The sequence below is a fragment of the Tiliqua scincoides genome, chromosome 2 (assembly GCF_035046505.1).
Source record: "Tiliqua scincoides isolate rTilSci1 chromosome 2, rTilSci1.hap2, whole genome shotgun sequence".
Taxonomy (NCBI): domain Eukaryota; kingdom Metazoa; phylum Chordata; class Lepidosauria; order Squamata; family Scincidae; genus Tiliqua; species Tiliqua scincoides.
This window is the reverse complement of record NC_089822.1, coordinates 261,715,783-261,722,436: the sequence shown is the minus strand read 5'-3', so window position 1 is coordinate 261,722,436 and position 6,654 is coordinate 261,715,783. Positions and strand designations below refer to the sequence as shown.

The window sequence follows — 6,654 nt, the reverse complement described above, 5'->3', positions numbered from 1 at the left end:
GGGGGTGTGAAGATTACCTCATACCGCAGGTTAGCATTTCAGCTATTATTTTTCCTGTAAACCAGACACGGGTGCTTGCAAAGCTGGTTTTTTAAAAAAGTTTCAAAAACTTTTTGTGACCCACCAAGAATTGGCTTGTGACCCACCAGTGGGTCCCAACACACCGTTTGAGAAACACTGCTATAAAAGATCACGCTTGTCCATATGCATGTGTTGTACAATATGAAATGCCATCAAGCCCCAACAGAGGCATATGAAGGTGATTCGTCACCTGGGGCCCATAAATATTTGGCACCCCCATACTACACTTAGGGCTCAATCCTATAAAGTGCACGTCAGCTTACTGCTGGCACACACTGTCACAAATACGCTGTACGACATGTGTGCGGCCCTCAGTGCTGGTGGTAGCGTTCCAGGACGGGGAGGAGGGGGATGGTGGGGAGGAGGTTTACTGGGGAGGCAGTGGGGCAGGAGGGCCAGCGGCCCAACACGGAGGCTCTTGATTCTACGCCAACCCTTGGGTCACCATAGAATCGACTCGCCCCATTGCAGGGCGACTCGCCTTACCTGGGGGAAGAGAATGAAAGTCCTCTTCTCCTGAGGTGCTGCTGTTGCTGTCCAGGTTGCACCCAGGATGCAGTGGTAGCTCTTTTCGGTGCCATTGCAACCCTGGACACCAGGCAGCTCAGGATTGGGCTGCCTGGCTGCAATCCTATCCACAACTACGTGGGAGTAAGCCCCTTTGACTATAATGGAACTTGCTTCTGAGTAGACATGCACTGGATTAGAGATTTCGTACTTTGGAGAAAGTTCTATTGAAGGCAGTGGGACTTCTGAGAGGACATGAGTAGGATTGTACTGCAAGTCCTTTGGGCTTTACTATCTCGTTTAGTAGCATGGCTGTTTCAGAGGGTTGAGAAAGAAAACAAAAGACCATGCTAAAAACAACAAACCCCAAAGAAAAGATGCTCTTGCCTGCACGCTGCACAATTCCCCCCCCCCCCCCCCACACACACTGATCAAATCCTGGAAGGCTTTTCTCCACTTTCCCTCAGAGCTGCCAACCTGACCAGTTAGAAAGCACAAGATATCCAAAGAGGTTGACTACTGGACCCTTTGGCAACATCCCAGGTCATGGAGAACCATTCAAAGGCTTCACCTTATTCTGTGAGCCTGTAGCTTCGACCCTTATAACTACCAATCAAAATAAAACTATTTCTTCAAGACACACGTCTGCTTTGTCTCTTTTAGATACTATTCTGCCAGTTGGCTCACTATGTAGTTTTAGATTTGGAAGAATATTGCTTATTTACTCTCCTCTTTCTGGGAATTAGTTGGGGTTCCACTTTGGCTCTTGCTACATTGATACCAAATTATGTTGATAGAATAAGCTTCCTATATCCTGCTGATGTCTCTATGCCAGTTTATACGTGTTCCGGAATCTATGTTATAGATAGAACACCAATGGTGATCCCTATTTTTCTTTGAACTTGCTTCAAGTTATTTTGAGAACCAGATTTGACCATTTTGACCCCATTTCTCAGTTAGGACATTTTAGACTCTTGTGCCAGTTCGAAAACTGGTGAGCAGTTCGGGCTGACGCCACTGCACTGGTCTGTGTCGTACAGTTCATGCTTCTCATCATTACTCAGGCTTTTGAAAGGTGTAAGCAGATACAGTATGTTCCATACCTGCTATACTCCCAAAGCTTTCATTGTTTATGCAGCATTTCATTATTTAAATGTGTTTTTTAAGCTCATAGTGTTTTGAAATGTCTCAACATTTTTATATTCATTTTAGCATTCACCTTTAATTATGACTAAACCAAAATATCCACCAACCAAAATATCACTTTGAATTTAATTTTTATTTATCTGCTTTCAACTGTTACCCTGCACATCCCTGATCTTGTCTGATCTTGGAAGCTAAGCAGGGTCAGGCCTGGTTAGTACTTGGATGGGAGACCACTTGGGAATACCAGGTGCTGTAGGCTTATACCATAGTCTTTCGAGACTGAAGGTTGCCAACCACGTATCTGCTTTCCCACCAAAGATGCCTCCAAAGTGGCATGCAGTAAATAACGAAGGCATTAGGGCAAGATACACTAATATGTGCCATAAGAAATGAAGCACACACTCAAATGGACTCCATTCCCCCACCCCACACCATGTACAGGTTCAGGAGTAAATACCTCAGAATCAGCACGTCACAGGACACACTCAGAGGGCCAGGGAGGCCTCGCTGACCCTCAAAAGCCTTCTAAGAGCTTCAGAGGACCCCAAAAGGGCACTTTTGGTTTTTAGGGAAAACCGGAAGAGATGTTTTCAGGCATTCTGAGGGCCAGGGAGGGAAACTTCAGATGAGCCTCTTCCCTCGCAAAGGGAGTTTGCAACTCATTTGACAAATGCCAGATCTCTCTCCAGCATTTTTGGTGTTCTTGGCCATGCTACGGGCCATAGGCCCATCTAGTCCAGCTTCCTGTATCTCACAGTGGCCCACCAAATGCCCCAGGGAGCACACCAGATAACAAGAGACCTCATCTGGCACCCTCCCTTGCATCTGGCATTCTGACATAGCTCATTTCTAAAACCAGGAGGTTGCAAATGCACATCATGGCTTGTAACCCGTAATGGATTTTTCCTCCAGAAACTTGTCCAATCCCCTTTTAAAGGCGTCCAGGCCAGACGCCATCACCACATCCTGTGGCAAGGAGTTCCACAGACCAACCACACGCTGAGTAAAGAAATATTTTCTTTTGTCTGTTCTTGAGAGTTTTACTTTAGAGTACTTGAGAGTTTTTGAGTAAGGGATGGAAAATAAGATTACTTGTATTATATTTCCCCCATAGAAACCTGAGTTGTGGACACGTCTGCTGGAGCACAGACTCAGTCAGCAAGAGTTTATGGACTTAAATAAAAGAAACCATGGGGAATTCACAGGAAAGAAGCTCTGACTGCAGCCTCTTTCCTTTCGCAGCTACATCTCCTTTCCCCCCCACTACTCAAGCAATTTTTGAGCCAGTTAACACTCGGCTTCCCCAAAATGGGTCTCCGAAAGATTTTATTCATGAACTTCTCTTGCAGTTGGGAGTTGCGTTTCATGCAGGAATCACCGAGATACACCCAGGGCTGGTGTCAGGCTACTTTGTGCCCTATACAAGGCTATAAGCACACACACACACACACACACACACACAGATATGGAAATGGTGGATACGGGAGACACTATTCAAATACTGAAGCAGCCTCCCCGCCTCCCCATGCCCATTTCATTTTCTTGGGCTCCCCGACTCGTAAATTCTAAAAGTAAAGCTAAGCAAAGACCTTCTTTCTCCCCTAAACTGGTATCCTTTCATTAGATGTTGGACTCAATATTCACAGATTGAAGTAGCTGGCATTTGATTTTAGCCAATACTGTGCTATGAACAAAACAGCCAAGTGGCATTACAGGGTCAGGAGCCGCTTAGCTGAAGGAGTGCCACCCCAGGGCACATCTTCCAGGGCTGTCCCCTGATGTGGGCAACCCTGTACTCTGAATGTGACTGCCCACACACGGCCTCCCTGGGTCTCAGAAGGCCTTATAAGACCTCAGCACAGTGGTTCCCAAACATTTTAGCACCGGGACCCACTTTTTAAAATGACACTCTACCAAGACCCACCTAGCTTTATAAGGCTGCAATCCTAACCACACTTTCCTGAGAGTAAGCCGCATTGTACAAAATAGGACTTATAGTTGGCAACCTTCAGTCTCGAAAGACTATGATATCGCGCTCTGAAAGGTGGTTCTGGAACAGCGTCTAGTGTGGCTGAAAAGGCCGAATCGGGAGTGACAATCCCTTCCACACTGGGAGCAAGTGCAGTCTGTCCCTGGCCTGTCTCCCTGGCTATGAGCCTTCCTTCTTTGCCTCTTAGCCTCAGACTGTTGGCCAAGTGTCTCTTCAAACTGGGAAAGGCCATGTTGCACAGCCTGCCTCCAAGCGGGCCGCTCAGAGGCCAGGGTTTCCCACTTGTTGAGGTCCATCCCTAAGGCCTTCAGATCCCTCTTGCAGATGTCCTTGTATCGCAGCTGTGGTCTACCTGTAGGGCGCTTTCCTTGCACGAGTTCTCCATAGAGGAGATCCTTTGGGATCCGGCCATCATCCATTCTCACGACATGACCGAGCCAACGCAGGCGTCTGTTTCAGCAGTGAATACATGCTAGGGATTCCAGCACGTTCCAGGACTGTGTTGTTTGGAACTTTGTCCTGCCAGGTGATGCCGAGAATACGTCGGGGGCAGCGCATGTGGAAAGCATTCAGTTTCCTCTCCTGTTGTGAGTGAAGAGTCCATGACTCGCTGCAGTACAGAAGTGTACTCAGGACGCAAGCTCTGTAGACCTGGATCTTGGTATGTTCCGTCAGCTTCTTGTTGGACCAGACTCTCTTTGTGAGTCTGGAAAACGTGATAGCTGCTTTACCGATGCGCTTGTTTAGCTCGGTATCGAGAGAAAGAGTGTCGGAGATCGTTGAGCCAAGGTACACAAAGTCATGGACAACCGCCAGTTCATGCGCAGAGATTGTAATGCAGGGAGGTGAGTCCACATCCTGAACCATGACCTGTGTTTTCTTCAGTGAACCAACCCTAGAAGAACTTCACGTGGCCCTGGACTCCCTTGCCTTTGGCAAGGCACCTGGAAAAGACAGCATCCCTGCTGAAGTCCTAAAATGCTGCAAAGAGATCATCATCACTGAGCTGCATGAAATCCTTTGTCTCTGCTGGAGAGAAGATGGAGTACCTCAAGACATGAGGGATGCAAACATCATCACGCTGTACAAGAACAAAGGCGACAGGGGTGACTGCAACAACTACCGTGGCATCTCTCTCCTTAGCGTTGTAGGAAAGTTGTTTGCCCGAGTTGCACTAAAGAGGCTCCAGGTACTTGCAGAGAGCATTTATCCAGAATCACAGTGTGGATTCCAAGCCAACAGGTCCACCAGTGATATGGTATTCTCCCTTAGACAACTGCAGGAGAAATGCAGGGAACAACGACAGCCACTCTTTATAGCCTTCATAGATCTAACAAAGGTTTTCGACCTGGTCAGCAGGGATGGCCTCTTCAAGATTCTCCCCAAGATTGGATGTCCACCCAGTCTCCTCAGCATCATCAGATCCTTCCACAAGGACATGAAGGGCACTGTTGTCTTCGATGGCTCCACATCAGACCCTTTTGACATCCGAAGCGGCGTGAAGCAGGGCTGTGTTCTTGCACGAACCTTGTTTGGGATCTTCTTCGCTGTCCTGCTGAAGCAGGCCTTTGGAACTACAACAGAAGGCATCTATCTCCGGACCAGATCAGATGGAAAGCTCTTCAACCTCTCCAGACTGAGAGCAAAGTCCAAAGTCCAGCTGAAATGTCTGTGTGACTTCCTCTTTGCCGACGATGCAGCTATCACTACCCACTCTGCCAAAGATCTCCAGCAGCTCATGGATCGTTTTAGCAAGGCCTGCCAAGATTTTGGACTGACAATCAGCCTGAAGAAAACACAGGTCATGGTTCAGGATGTGGACTCACCTCCCAAAATAGGACTTACTTCTGAGTATACCTGGTTAGGATTGTGTCCTAAGACCTTTTTAAAAAGAGAACTAGAAAGAAGTAACAACCACCCTTAAACATCTCCCTATATTTAGACCTGCTTACAAACTGCAGGAGCTGAGCTCTTTGCAGGATAGTTAGCAGCTACAGTGTCTGAGTTTTCAATAGCGTCAGGGCTTGAGGCAGTTATTTTATTTTTCTGTCACCCTTTGGCAACAGACCAAACATCAGGTCATGACCTACCAATAGATCCCAACCCACAGTTTGGGAACCACTGCCTTAGCATGTCACTTCTGGTTTTTCGGGCAAAACAGGAAACATATTAAGACCTTCTGAGGCCGCACGCAGCATCCCTGGGCCTCAAAACACCCTCCGGACATGACCAGAGCACAGCTCCAGTCACTTTCTGGGGGCTGATTGCTGCAGGAGCATCATTGCCACCCCCCCAGACTTAGCCCAGAAGCACAGCATCCCCTGCGCCGTCCCAGCTACAGAGATAGCCTGTTTTTGACATACAAAAGGGGCATTCAAGAGTCAGTGGTTCAGGAAGAGGCTCATTAGCTTGTCCTGTAGAAAAGGCTGGGATGAGGGTGACAGAATTTATTGTAGCTTTGAACACACAATTAGTTGGCAACCTTCAGTCTCGAAAGACTATGGTATCGCGCTCTGAAAGGTGGTTCTGGAACAGCGTCTAGTGTGGCTGAAAAGGCCGAATCGGGAGTGACAATCCCTTCCACACTGGGAGCAAGTGCAGTCTGTCCCTGGCCTGTCTCCCTGGCTATGGGCCTTCCTTCTTTGCCTCTTAGCCTCAGACTGTTGGCCAAGTGTCTCTTCAAACTGGGAAAGGCCATGTTGCACAGCCTGCCTCCAAGCGGACCGCTCAGAGGCCAGGGTTTCCCACTTGTTGAGGTCCACTCCTAAGGCCTTCAGATCCCTCTTGCAGATGTCCTTGTATCGCAGCTGTGGTCTACCTGTAGGGCACTTTCCTTGCACGAGTTCTCCATAGAGGAGATCCTTTGGGATCCGGCCATCATCCATTCTCACAACATGACCGAGCCAACGCAGGCGTCTCTGTTTCAGTAG

At 48.0% G+C, this 6,654-nt stretch overlaps 1 pseudogene; it reads left to right on the top strand.

Annotated features, from left to right (window-relative positions):
* The first annotated feature begins 1,876 nt into the window (after nucleotides 1-1,876).
* Nucleotides 1,877-1,993, top strand: LOC136642510 (5S ribosomal RNA; annotated as a pseudogene).
* Nucleotides 1,994-6,654: the final 4,661 nt, after the last annotated feature.